The sequence below is a fragment of the Crocodylus siamensis genome, chromosome 7, assembly GCF_052110815.1.
Source record: "Crocodylus siamensis isolate JL-2025a chromosome 7, ASM5211081v1, whole genome shotgun sequence".
NCBI classification, from domain to species: domain Eukaryota; kingdom Metazoa; phylum Chordata; order Crocodylia; family Crocodylidae; genus Crocodylus; species Crocodylus siamensis.
This window is the reverse complement of record NC_143401.1, coordinates 56,500,705-56,515,791: the sequence shown is the minus strand read 5'-3', so window position 1 is coordinate 56,515,791 and position 15,087 is coordinate 56,500,705. Positions and strand designations below refer to the sequence as shown.

The window sequence follows — 15,087 nt, the reverse complement described above, 5'->3', positions numbered from 1 at the left end:
AAAATGCTGACACCTGGCTGTGGCTTCAGCATGGCTGTCAAGTGATGGCAGCTATGTGTCCAGAAGCTGGAGCTTCCCCTGGTGGCAATAGGGGCACATGGCAGGGCTGAAGCAACTTGGGACTAAAATTGGTCCCAAGTCCCACACCGTGTAGACACCTGCCAAAACCCACTTCATTTGCATTAGTTTAATGAACATAAAATTTAAGATGAGTTAAATTCATGCACAGATGTGCCCCTGAGTGTCTTTGCTTATAGAGGTCACCCAGATATGTAAAAAAAGAAACAGCATTGAGAATATTATTTGTGAAACTTTAAAATGAATGGGGACTAAGAAAAGTTATGGTTAATACAGAGCTGTGTCCAGTACAGTCTGGCCCATGATTTGTGTGTTGCCAGATGCAGAAAATGTGCTTTGCAGTAAACAACACTTCAGTTCCCAAAGACCAGATGTGGGTTTCTGGATCTTTATTTTTAGTAAGAAAGATACTAGGAAGATACATTTTTTTGACACCAGAATGAGATCTTGATTAACAAGAGTTTTCCAGTGTACTTTAAGGGGCTTGGGCCATGCATAAATAATAAATAAAATATGTCTCTTCTCTTGGATGGTAAAAGACTGGAGATGGGAGTCTGGCCTGGTCGTGTCAGATTGACCCATGTGATGGTGGTCCTCAAAAAGCATCCTAGAGTTTACATTATCCTGCATACTCCCCACCCTGTGTCTTTTTCTTTCTTGGAATCAGTGTATACGCATGTGGCAGGCTTGCTGGTAGCAGCTCGGCTCACCAGTTTGAGCCAGAAGGCTCAGAGTGATTGGTGAGGGCATTTCCTTTCCCCCACCAATCAGGAAAGGGAAGGAGAGAGGCTTGTGCCATCCTGACATAGAGGTGAGGTGAAGAGGAGGACCTGAGGGGAACTAACCCATCAGGCTTTCCTATTGATCTCCCTATCTGGGGACAGAGACTTCTGAAGGAATAAAAAGGCAGCATGCCCAGCACATGGGCAGCTTTTACGAGGGATGATGAAGAACGGCTGAGAACAGCTGGGTGAGCTGACCAGCGAGGCAGCGCAGTTGTCCCAGAAGCACTCTGAAGATGCCATTGCCGAATGGGGAGTGGCAGGCAGCTGCATCTCTGCCCTGTCATGGAGGTAGCCATGGCAATGGTGCATAAGTCACTCCGTGGAGGGTCCAGGAGAGGACGGGACCCCAGGAGCTGCACAAGGCAGCACAGGACTCCAAACTCTGCATGAGGTAGGAGCTGAGCCCCATTTGGTGCAGGGACTGGTGCAAGGGACTGGAGAGCCTGGTGCACGGGGTGGTGCATGGAGGGTCTGCATGAGGCAGCATGGGTCTCCAACCCTACATGAGGCAGGAGCAGGGCCATTGGTGCATAGCATGGTGCATGAGACCATAGAGCTGACGAGACTGTGGCAGTTGCACAAGGCAGCGTGGGTCTCCAACTCTGCATGGCAAAGGAACAGGGCCATTGGTGCAAGGAGCGGTGCACAAGGCCATAGAGCTGATGAGACCATGGCAGCTGCATGAGGCAGTGCATGTTTCCAACTCCGCATGAGGCAGGAGTAGGGCCATCAGTGCATGGAGTGGTGCACAGAGCTATAGAGTAGGAAAACCAGAGCAACAGTGTGAGACAGCGTGGATCTCCAACCCTGCGCGAGGCAGGAACAAGGCCATCAGTGCACAGAGCGGTGCACAAGGCCATAGAGCTGATGAGACTGCGGCAGCTGCATGAGGCAGCACAGGTTTCCAACAAGGCCATAGAGTGGAGGAACCACAGTGACTGCATGAGACAGCACGGGTCTTCAACCCTGCATGAGGCAGAAGAAGGGCCACTGGTGCACGGATCGGTGCACAGGGCCATAGAACGGATGAGACACCAAGGGCTACCCTAGGCAGTTTGAGTGCCTTTCTCCCTACCATCACGTGTATGAGACAGGTGCCTCTTTGGTGCATAGGGTGGTGCATGGGGTGGAGAGTTGCTGACAGGCTGGGGAGCCGCATGAGGTAACTCGGGCCTTCCCGCAGCAGCGGCACGGGTTGACCACCCTGGGGTGGGGGAAGCCTTGCTCCTACAATATGCTGCTGTAGACGAGGCAATCCATCAAGTGTGGGAGTTGTGAGTCACCCAGGGAAGGGGAGTCCTGCAGGGGAGGAGGGCCCCTCCACACTATGAGCAGCTGAGGGGAAACCCCTTACGGGAGGACAATTCCCCCGGGATATAGCAAGGGATTCAGGGATTTTGTTTGTTAAGGGGGTTCCCGGGTTAAGGGCCCTGCCAGATGAGTATCCCCATTGAGGGTAAGGGTGTCCTGTTTGCGGATACAGTCCCTTGTCTGGGTTGTCATTTTTTCCTTGGGCACAGCTGCTGTGCCACTGTTGGGTCCTGTTTGTTTTTAATATGTTGCTGGGATTTTTTTGTAGCCCTACATCTTTATTATTGTATTAGAAGAGGGTTTTAAGCTGTCTTGTATTAGTATTTATTGTATTGATTAACTGATCCATAGGTGTCTTATATGGTGTAACGTTATTGTGTGTGTGTGTGTGTGTGTGTGTGTGTGTATATATATATACACACACATATAGCCCTATCATTGTTAGGTATTTGTGTCACTAGTTTATATCAGTTAATATTGGGTATATATATGTTGTATTTGATGTAACCTTTTTGTGAATGTTTTATTATTGACCTATCACCGCCAGCTATTTTTGGTTTTGGTCCATCAGCAAACCTCTGTTTTATTCCTGAGTGCCCCTTCCCCCTCAGGCCTGGAGGGCTCTGAATGAGGGGTGGGGGCTACAGCCTAACCCGAAGACCACAGGGAGCTAGGGCTATGCTTGAGGTCAGGGTTAATTAGAGTTTTGTTCGGGTAAATTCGTATCTGTAAATTATATATATGTACATATATACACATGTAAGTTTGTGATTATAAGTTACATATTATTTTATAATATTAAACCTATATATAGTTAAGATTCACTGAGTGTCCTGGCTCTCTGCTCTGTAGGAAAAGGAAGTGAGCTACATACAGTTAGGCAGCCATGCTTCCCACAGCATACTTGCATCTGCTGACATCCCTTTGAGAGGGGGTACCTTTCAGCAGACCACCTGGGTAACATACAGGACTCATGCTTCTAGAAATGGTTGGTTATGAAATTTTGTTTTTCTTGACAGTTGTTTGTTCACAGAACTAAGAAAGGTAATGGAGACACTTAAACCTTGTAGGTAAACACCACTTACAAGCCTATGGATAATGTGACTTGCATCAATGAAAATATTCATTGAGTCAACAGCATGGGTGGAGACTTAGAGAGATCTGATTTGGATCTTGAGTATTTTGAAGAGGACCACCATTTTCTCAATAAATATTGGTGGCAGTGCTTCTGCTGTTCCAGAGCAAATATCAATGTAACAATGCTTTTAAAAGCAGCCACATTATTAGTGCTGTAGCCCTGTGCAGTGGGAAGGGATCTGCGCCTGCAAGCTATTCCTCCCTTCTACCTACAAAAACATTGTGTTTGAGGTTGCATGTTGTTTATACAGACTTTTGCTCATGATATGCAGGAATCTTCCACTTGTCTATCATTGTGCAGGGCCTTGCTCCAAAGCAATGATTCCTGAACTACAAGGGCTCCATCTCTTTATATGGTAAAGGGCTCATTTCTATGCTGTGTACTGAACACAATTGATATATAAGCGGCATGGAGAGAGACTAACATAAAATTTTGCTGCACTTGCCATTTATGATCCATGACAAAAACTCTGCAGTGCATTGTCACTAAAATTATTTTTAATGCAAATCAGCATAGGTGGCTGAGTTCCTGCTAGCAAAGCTAAGATTAGGAGTCAAAAGATTTATGATTAGATTTTTCTTTTCTAACTGACCAGATTCTGGGCTAGAAAAGGTTTACCTCCTACAGGGTGTGGTTGTTTTGGCTATCTGATCTAATACATGCTTTCTCAGAAGAACTGATTTTCTTTTCCACTGAAAAAGGTACTTCCTGGAGCAATATCTCTCCATCAGACCAAGTGGATAGATTGTGATGATGTTGGGAAGGTGAAGTGCAGAGAGATCTACTAAGTAATCCTTTATTTCTGAAATTCAGTCCATTAGTGGAATATACTTAAAGCATTGGCTGTACTGGTGTTAAAAAAGGAGGGCTTACTTCTCTCTTACCATGCACAGCTGCATTGCAATTTATACAGGTGCAAACAATGTCAAATGTTAATAAATCAAACTGGCTGTTTTTCATACGCTTTATACGCAATGTAGAGAAAAAGTGTGGCCTAAAACTGTTTCTAACTGTGCAAGTCTGACAATAGCCACAAAACTTCCCTTCAGAGAGTGCTATCAATTTTCTCACTTCCCTTCCTAGTTTGGAGAGAACAGCAAATTAGAGAAAGTCATTTGCTAATGCCAAAATATTCTGGATTGCCATCAAAGGGGCCTTTAGCCCCTTTGCAGAACCAGCTCTGCTGTCATAAAAGTCATGAATGATATTTTCTGTCAGTGGGTTGGGGTAATGTGGCAACTGTTATTTTTATGCTGCTGAAGACATTCTACACTTAAATATGCAGGCATGATGTTTGAAGGAATTGGCTTACTATTTTTTTACTTAAAGCCATCTGTTGAATTGCATTCATGCTTATCTTGCATTTTTGTTTTGTTCATATCTTTTAAAGTGTCATGGATGGATTTACTATCTGTGAATCAAAGGGACAGAGGCCTAAAGTCAGGCACAGTTTGTTCAGGCAATCCACCCTGCATAGTGCAACTCCTGACCTGCAGAGTCCTCTGTTTATTTTGACCTGGGCTTTACACAGCTCAGTTCTACCAATGAGCCTCAGATTGAAGGCTGGCTCTAAGCATGTGCGGTACAACCACCTGCAGAGGATCTGGCTGGAGTGAGCTGTATGTTCCTGGCCAAAATCATTGGATGATTTGGGCAGATCTACCTTGTGTCCTGCAAGCTCAGCTGGTTGGAAGGTTTAAGAGTTCCAAATATACTTGTGAACCTTCTTTCATCCAGGAGCTCACACTGTGAGCAATTCTGGGTTTTTTTCTGAAATAAGCAGTAAAAGAAAAGGGAGAAAAAGTACGAAACAAAGACCAAATCCCCAGCTTAGTACTTGGACAATGGAGTTGAGTTAGTTCAGTTCCTGGGAATGTGTGTTAGGTGTTAGAGGAAGAAATAAAGGTGTGCCATTTCCCATTCAAAGCAGTAGGTCCATTCTTCAGTGGATGAAGTCATGTTTATGGGCCCCTATTCCACTTTCTTGCAGTTGCAGATCATCATCTCCTCTGATCTCCCCACCCCATCCCATCTTCAGCTGATACTCAGCAGGGAGCATGCACCCAGCAGCAATCTGTTCTGTGCTGGGAGTGCATCTGCCTGCAAGTAGAAGCACAGATAGTTGGCAGCCATTTTTATGTCATCATTTAGATATCTCAATTTTCTAGTTTATATGTGAATAAGTGCCAAGTCAAAGCATTCAGAAACCTTGAGCCAGGTCCCCAAAATCATGAGATTGGCTTAAAACATTTTCAGATGCAAAAAAAATGGGGGTTCTGTTTATTCTTATTTTGGTTCCTTCCAGTTTCTGAGTAGTAAGTGTGCCCTTGCTACCAATTTTTATAGCTTTTCTCATGACCTGTGAAGGTCAGGAACTCCCTCTTCTTGGACACTGAGTTTCATGTTATCACAAGAACTACAAGCTGAGGCTTAAGAAAAACTCATAAAATGAGATGCATGGTAAATAGCAAGAGTTGCCAACTCTGAGTATATTATTCATTGGTCAAACAGAGATAAAGATGTATTCATTACTTGGCTTATTAGTTACAATTTATACTGTACTACACCATCCTACCTTGTGTTTCATTAAAAAAAACTGTACCCAGAGGCATAGTTGGTGGTGTTTATGCTCTGGGCAAAACCCTGCTGGGGTAGAAGGGTGGTTTGGTTCTTTGTTTTGTTTTCCTTTTAAATCTAGAAAAATGTCCTAAAATGAGAGAGGTATTTTTGAGAGAACTGCTTCCATGTTATCTCAAAATTAAATATATCCATCTGTGATTTTATTTGTGAGAAGTAGAGATCAAAAGATGACTGCATGTTTTTATGTAGAGGTGTATCGTAATTCCTAGCACATGCAACTTCACTGATTGGGTTGTGGTGGATATAGCTGTGTAACCGATGGGATTTTGTTTTCTTTATACTGAACTGTTAAATATTGGAGGAGCCTGCATGTATGTAGGAGCAATGGCCATTTTGTGAGCCATAGATGAAACAGTGTTTTACAAGATAGCCACACTGTGCTTTTCCATTTGGATGTTAGATTTGCCATTTCTCTTCGTCTGAAACAAATCATTTAGAACCGTGGTGCTCAACCTCCAGGCACCGCAGGCCAGAGTGGTGGCATGGGGCTGGTCCAGGGGCTGGATCCAGTGCAGGGCTGGTGTGCAGGGTTGGTCTGGGGGTGTGACTTGGCACATCAGCCTGGCCTGACATGCTGGATCTAAATGCAGAGCAGCTATTTGTGCCAGTGTGATCTGGTGCATGGGGCCGCATCATCTAGCCTGCAGTGCTCCTCATGGGTGCAGTTATTTGGCAGTGCGGGGGTAGTGGTAGTATTAATTGCCATGCTCTGGAAACCACAGGCTGGACGACATGACTCTGCTGGCTGGAGATAGAACACCATTGATTTAAAACTAAAATATCTGGGTGCTCTTTGTGCGTGGGAAACTCATCATTGGCCAGACTTGTCACTAGTATAACTCCATGGTAGTCAACACAAGAAAAATGAGAGAATTTGTCCTGTAAAGATTGGGCACAAAGTCATATGCCTAATTCAATTAAAATGTATTTGCAAGTTTGTTCGAGCTACGTTTCCAGTTTTACTTGCATGTTTTCACTGAGACTAACAGTAGAGTTTAGGCTCTGAATTATAGGAGTGTGTACAAATCCAGTTGTATCTTGCCAGGTCCTCAGCTTTTATTTTCAGATGTATCTATCATATGCATCTCTTTGAGAATGTGTCTTTGTCTGTCATAAGTACAAGAAGTAGAGCCCTGTTTACTCTGCCATTTCCCTTTTTCTTCTGTGGGTGAATAGAAATTCTTGAGAGATTGAGCTGATATTTCTTTATGGGTTTTTTTTTTCATAAACAGAGACAAAAAAATAGTACAGAGCCAATATTCCATTGGCATGTGGGAAACCTGGTACAATTTGAGCTAAATCATTGCAGTGAGCAGGCATTTGTCTATGTAAAATGTTAAATGACATGATAGGAGCTTATCCACTTACTTAGTTTGCCAAAATTGTTATCTTACCTTAACAGGTAACTGGACTTTTGAGTACATTCAAGTAAATGGGAGTAATGCAGCTAAAACCCCACACACATTTTGTCACATTTCCATTTCCATTTTTTATTACCAAAATTAAAACCAAATCAACTTGCCTGGCTTGACATAGATAGAATTTGCAAAAACTTTCATACAAATTGGGGGTCTCAGTCCTTCTTGGTTCTCAGCATCTACTGCAGTGAGTACCATTGCTGCACAAACTTGCAGGATCTGTCAGAGGAGAGCAGAGGCAACACACATTGCCCTTGTTTGTCATACCTGTGTCTATTTTTCTTAATCAATTCCTGGAGAACTGTATAAATAAAATGTACCAACTTCTACCCCCTTAGTCCTAGTCTCAGAAGTTGGGAAGGAATTTTACCCTGTGGCAGATTGGTAGAGACAGTGGAGGACTTTTCCTTCTTTTGTAGCATAGAGCATGGCCCTCTTCCTTGGATAGCTTAAATGTATTTTTAACAAACCCGTGTTGTTAAGCAGCAGGACATTGACTGCTGTTGTCCCCCTGCTTTACTTGTAGCAGCTTAGGGTTTTATGTTTTTTGGTTGGACAATGGATTTGTACAGGATGGTATGGATAGGGATGGTCCTGTCTCTGGTAGGGGTTTGGACTAGATGACCTCTGACCTATAATTCTGTGATTGATTCTGTGATTAAATGGGACCTCCTAGGGACACTTTCCCTCACCAACCAACCACTGAGGCTTTCCTTTTCCTCACAGTGTTGCAGAACAAACAACATTGTAGTTGAGGGGACAGCGGTGGGAGGGCTGGCATTTCCCTCACTGGAGGGCATTATAGTCTTAGACACTTTCTAATTTTATTCCATAATCCAGTGAGAGGAGCATATGTTTTGTAGATTAGAATTTACATCTTTCTTACTCACTTGAGCAATAGGTGTGTGTGTGTTGGTGGGGGGGAGGTTTGGGGCAGAGGGGGAGATGGGAGGGAGGCATAGCATGTGTTGAAACTGAAAGCACAAGGGCCACAGCTAGTTTGCTGTATAAACTGAAACCATTAAGGCGACACTGTTGGCATGGAGCTGCTGTCAATAGCTCTGACATAGCTGTTCTTCTAAAATAATAATAATTTCCATGTTTTTATTTCTATGATGTACCACTGTACATGAAACCCCATTAAACTATTGGCCCTCTGCAAAGAGAGAGCATTTGTGTTTCATTTAACAGCTGAAGAATAGTAATTAAGAAGTTTTTGTGGAGCAAGGGCTTGGAGAGCTAAAAATAAAATCCATACATGCACAACATCATACCCCTAGGCATCATTAATGCTACACCCCACCGCCATATTGCCCTTGCAGCCCTGTCAGTCTCACAGTCATTGCTGTGCTGAATCCTTGTCTTCCATTGTAGGGCACCGAGGCAGAACTCTGAGAATGCCCCGGGTCAGACACTAGGTCCATGACATATTGTATGTACAATGGGAGTGTGGAACACATGCATGTATAAAACAAAGTAAAAACATTTTATGAAAGTAATAATGTGATTGTTACATACTGAAATGCTGGATCCCTGCACTTCTCAGAGGGTTCAAGGCACTTGGACATTCAACTCCATGGTTTGCAGGCATCAGCTGTATCTGCATAGGAAAACAGAGAAAACATTAGTTGGAAAATGCGTAACATTTGAGACAGGTTTTCCACCCCATTATACCTATGTGGGCTGGGACTAGACTGTCTAAGATCTATGTGGGAAATCCCATGGATATCCAGGCATCCACACAAAACTCATATGCTCTGTGGTGCTCTCTGAGCTCTCTGACACTTTATATAACAGCTGTGGCCTCCCATCTGGTCATAGCACGCTCCTCTTACCACAAGTCTGCAATATGTTTGTGTTAAAAAAAATACAACCCCGCTCCCCTCCCCCCTGAGACAAATGCAAACAAATAATCCATTTGAGGAAATGGTGCCCTGTACCTGAATAATATGCAGACAGTCAATGAGGCAGACTTCAGAAAATAAGGTGCTATGTACAGTTTGTTGACCTCTTAGTATGACAAGCTCTTTGTTCAATCTACGAAGGAGACTTACATATACACAAAGTTCCAGAAAGCCTAAAACCAGAATGCCTGTTATTTTAGCAGAAGCTGTGGTTCATTGGACAACCTGGTAGAAGCCAGGATAAGCTTTCCTCACCTAAAAGGTGAGTCACTTTTTCATATACTGAACCTTTGTCTGATAAGGAATAATCAAGAAAAGAAAAAGAATTTGTACATGTGCAGTTAATTTGTGGGTAAAATTATATGTCTGGACTGCTCTTGCTTTTAATCAACATCTGCTCAATTTTTTTCTGGCTCCCAAAAACCTCAAACACTAGCGATTGTGCTCTTTTTCAGCCAATAGAAAGGAATTTACATGCCAATGTCTGTCTGACAGTTTTAGGCTACCAAGGATGTGAGATCTCTAGTGAGCTGACTGGTAATAAAAATATGACAATATACAATACATGTAGCTTGTGTCACCCACCACATGGAGTTGTTGGCCAGCCTTTTGTTTTCTTCCTTTCAATAGTATCAGAAGGTATGTAGAGCTTGATTTCTTTTTGATCATACTGTGCCTATACTTTTTCAGATACAAATTGACTAGCTGTAATTTTGCATTCTCAGGCAATCTCAGGTATAATTTGTTACACTGTATGTTTATCTGAGTATATCTACGTACCATTTAGTAAGATGTCTAGATATTGTCCATTACACACATTTCTTACATTCAGTGTTCAAATGATTCTTTGCGGGAGAGAAAATTTCCTGCTCCTGAAGAATTTACATAGCTTTTGGGCACAGTATTTTCTTTCTGAACGTCTCAAAGTTATTATGAATGAAAAAATAATTTACATGGTTCCCAAGTGAGACAGGAGGCACTGAGGCAAGAGACACCTTAATGAAATTCACTCTAAAGTGCTAACAGAATTGCCAGGGTCATATGGAACCATAACCATTATTTTTGAGAACTTCTAGAGAATGACGGCCCCGGAGGAGTGGAAAATGCTCAATTACTAGCTTTAGGAAGAGGTAAAGAAAAAAGATGTGGGATTTACACACTAGTAAATTTAACTTTAGCAGGAGAGTGATAAAATTAATATTTTATTCAGTATGTACAGAGAAGACAATGGGATCATAAATATAAAGCCATGTGGTCTTGCCAAACTTGTGCCAATGTAACCTAATTATTTTTTTCATGGGCGAGAGTAGTGGGGAGGGAGGGAGGGGGAAAGGCAGAAAATAAAGACAATAGCAAGGCTACATCATTACAAATTCACTTTTGGGAGGCATATGCTGTCATTCTATATGGCATCTTCCAAGGGAAACTAGAGAAACAGAGTGGGTGGAACAACTATATAATGGAAAAAAATAGTTAAAATCCCAAATTGAGCCAGATCCCACCAAATAATTTTGTGGTGAGAGTTTAAAATAAACTGTTTATTTTGTAGGATTCCACATAAAGAGACGTAAATTAGCATATAAAATCAAGCACTGCCCAGGATTGGCATAGTAATCTCTGATATTCAGTGAAGTATTTTCCTTTGGAGGCTTGAATCAAGTAACCTTAATGTTGATCTAAGAGGGCAGCAGAGGATTCCCCCCTCCCAGCACGGAAAAATCCAGCTAATCCACCTGCCTTTTCTTTTACTCCTATGTAGTAGAAGCTTTGTATTATAGTGGGAAGGAGAAACCTGTGGCCCAGAGGGATTGAATGGAGAGTGTGATGGACTCCACCCATTCCCAGTTGACAGAATGACTTGGAAACTAAAGCAGATACTTCAACTTGGGCTAGAAATTGTCTTGCTGCTTACTAACCCGAGGATCTGTGAATGTGGAGGAAGCCGTGGACATAATTTACCTTTGACTTTAGCAAGGCTTTTGATACTGTCTTCTACAACATTGTTGCAAGCAAGCTGAGCAAGTATGAGTTGGATGAATGGACAATAAAGGTGATAGAAAGCTGGCTAGATTGTCAGGCTCAATAGGTATTAATCAATGGCTCAATGTCTAGTTGGCAGCCAGTATCAGGTAGAGTGCCCCAGGGGTTGGTCCTGGGGCTGGTTTTGTTCCATATCTTCATTAATGATGTGGAAGATGGAGTGGATTACACCCTCAGCAAGTTTGCAGATGATACCTAGCTAGGGGGTGTAGTAGATGTGCTGGAGGGTAGGGCTAGGGTTCAGAGAGACCTAGACAAATTGGAGGATTGGACCAAAAGAAATTTCATGAGGTTCAATAAAGACAAGTGCAAAGTCCTGTACTTAGGATGGAAGAATCCCATGCACTGCTACAGCCTGGGGACTGACTGGCTAAGCAGCAGCTCTGCAGAAAAGGACCTGGGGGTTATAGTGGATAATAAGATGGATATGAGTCACCAGAGTGCCCTTGTTGCCAAGAAGGCCAACAGCATATTGGGCTGCATTAGTCGGAGAGTTGCCAGCAGATCAATGGATGTAATTATTCCCCTTTATTCTGCACTGGTGAGGCCACATCTGGAACACCGTGTCCAGTTTTGGGCCCCCCAGTATAGAAAGGATGTGGACAAGTTGGAGAGGGTCCAGCACAGGGCAATGAAAGTGGTCCGGGGCCTGGGGCACATGACTTATGAGGACAGGCTGAGGGGAACTGATTTTTTTTAGTCTGCAGAAGAGAAGATTGAGAGGGGATTTGATAGCAGCCTTTAACTACCTGAAGGTGGTTCCAAAGAGGATGGAGCTAGACTGTTCTCAGTGGTGGCAGATGACAAAACAAGGAGCAATGGTCTCAAGTTGCAGCAAGTGAGGTTTAGGTTGGATATTATGAAACATTTTCTCACTAGGAGGGTGGTGAAGCACTGGAACAGGTCACCTAGAGAGGTGGTGGAATCTTCATCCTTGGAAGTTTTTAAGGCCTGGCTTGACAAAGCCTTGGCTGGAATGATTTAGTTGGGGATGGTCCTGCTGTGAGCAGGGGGTTGGATTAAATGACCTCCTGAGGTCCCTTCCAACCCTAATTTTCTATGATTCTGTGATCTGGGGTAGGAGTACGATGACAAAAGTGCAGCTCCCCACTGTAACTGTGAATGTTTTGCCGAAAGTGTTTTTGAGTTGCAACGATCTTCCAGACCAAACAGAAGTTCATTGTTGGTTAAAAGGGGAAGGGGAGTCTGAAGCTGGTTTCCCTTAGCAATGTCCCCTCCTCCCTCCCAGCCTGTCACTGTTTTCAGAATGGGAGGAGGGGAAGAGAGCAGAGGGAGTTTAGTCTGGGTTTTTTTCTGTCTCTGCGGGAGGTTGGGGTGGGTGGATTGGACCCTCCTTCCATTTCCCTGCCTCCCATTCTGAAAATAACAACAGGCTGGGAGGCAGCACAGATGCAAGTTACAGAAGATGCTATGTTTTGAAACATCTTCATGTGAAACCTCATTCAATGAGGGTTCAGATTTTTGTGAGATCGGGCCCTTTTAAAGCACTTTGTAGGTGTGCACTTCTGTTTGGTCAGAGCTGTAGATTGCATTCAGGGGCTAGATCAACCAAAACTTGTCACTTCTGCCTATACCCTCAGAGGTACCCAGACCTCCATTCCCTCAGTGAGTGTTCAGGATAGCTGAGTACTACATTCCCTTTCTAAGTTTTCACAGAAGTTCTTCTTAAGTCTAATACTATTTAACATACCTATTCATTAGTGGCTTGTAAGTATATATTGGAGAGTACACTAATCAAATTTGTGGCTGATACAAACTTAGAAGTGATTGCAAATTATTTAAAAGATAGTGGGGTTAACAATTAACTGGTAATTTTAAACCAGGGAATTGGTTCAGTGTAAATAAATTGAACTTTATATAAGAGGCTGTCATGAGGGGGAATGATTGAATAAACAAATAGTGACTGGGGAATAGTTCCCACATGGAAGAGTCCTAGAAAAAGGCTGATGTCAGAATCTGTAAGATACCTGGATGTTAAGAATCAATGTGATGTAGCTGCAGAAAGTGTAAATGCAGTGGATTAAAGTAGTTTTTCAGGTAAAATGATGAATTGGTTATTCTGCTCTGTTGTTTCTGATTAGCACCACTCTGGAAAGACAGGAAAATATGGAAAGAGAGATAGATGAGAGAGAAATTCTAAAAGGCAAAGCTTATGTGGAAAGGATAAGAGAATAGAGCAAGTTCAATTTAAAGGCTAGAAGATGGAGTGGGGAACATGTTCTCACCTTACAAATAAACAAAGGGATGTTAAAAAGTGGATTAGCAATAATTTTTCTCCTTTTGTATTTAGGGACAGAACTAGAAGTGCTGAACATATGCTGTGGCAGTGAAAATGTATGTGCAATGCCAGAAAAAGCTTTATAGGTATTGTATAAAAACCGTAAGAGAACAAAAATGAATGCAAAAGGAAGTTTACAGAATATCTTGAAGACTAGACTTGATGTACACCTCAGGAATGGATAAGGGATAATGAATACTATAAAAGATTTTTTAAAGCTCTGGGGAGAGGTCTGTGGTTAGCAGCTCTGCTTCTCTGCTCCGTTGGTCCAGTGAAACCTTTTGCAGAAAGAGTGTAGCTTACCTGTGTGAGGCAAAGCTTTCTTGAGGCCTAGCAGAGCCTGCATACTACATTTCTCCCGGGAATTAAGGACCATGACAAGCCTCCTTATTTTCTGTCCCAAATGTAAGGCTCATTTCTTTGTCCTGCCTTGCCTAATGGAAATGCACAATGACACATACATTAAAATCTATCTTTCTACACAGAACATCTCCCAGCACACCCTCCTTACCCCCTCCCCCCGCAAACCCATGATAAAGGAGATATAGGAATTAATAAAGAATAGAAATAGTTCCAGCAGTTATTTAGAATAATGGACTCCATGCCTCCTCAGAGGCTGCTTCTCTCCAAATGATTCTAGGAAATAACGTACTGTCCCTGGAGCTATTTTCAGTAGATAAACATCTAATAAATGCATGTTACATTTGAAGCACCAATACAGTTTTAATCTTGCATTAATCCCACATTGTTCTTTTTCCCAATCAAAATAGAACTTCACTGACAAAGTGTCATCTACATTCCAGGGTAGAACCCAATATTTCACTGTTGTCAACCCATTGGCATTTGTGTATCTTTTACACTTCTATTTTTATTACTTGGGCATGTGTCTGTTTAATTTGGTGAGGTTGATAGCACTGTCTGGAGCTCAGTATAGTGTAGACAAGTGCCCTGCAAACTTCTTTTGAATAAGGTCCTCTAAAATATCTTGTTCCAGGTATCCTGTACCACCACCTGCTATATAAGTCTACATGTACTTTTTACCTTAACTAAGGTCTCCATTCTGATCTGTAGCAACTACTTGTGATACAGGAAATTTCTCTCATAGGCCTAGAATAGAGTGTCCATTGCCATAATATTGAAGTGCTAAGCAATCCTGCTGAGCACAGTGACAGCTGTGCAGGATGGGGTTAAGGATTTGTGAAACAGGAAAATATTTCCTGAATACTACTTGGAGATGGTCCAGCTTAACTCAGTGATCACCTGAGCCAGATTTCATGGAGCTCTTCAGAAGTAAGCTTATTGGTCTTGGCATTGTTAGTGGACCCTTCACAACAATGGAGATTAGAGTGGAAAAACTCTATTGGTGAAGAGATTAGATTGTGTTGTCACTTTTCGCTTTCAGAGTGGTTTGAAAATCTGCAGTGTGTCCCTGCCATCCAGATTATGCCCTATTTTACTGGAGGCTAGCGCATCT

The 15,087-nt window shown here is 42.7% G+C and overlaps 1 long non-coding RNA gene across 1 annotated transcript in view; it reads right to left on the bottom strand.

Moving 5' to 3' along the window:
- LOC149859836 (uncharacterized) overlaps nt 1-8,938 on the bottom strand; it is a 102,240-nt gene extending 93,302 nt beyond the window's left edge. The window contains exon 1 of the long non-coding RNA XR_016443495.1: nt 8,889-8,938. This is a non-coding gene — a long non-coding RNA (uncharacterized LOC149859836). The remainder of the gene's footprint in view (nt 1-8,888) is intronic.
- Nucleotides 8,939-15,087: the final 6,149 nt, after the last annotated feature.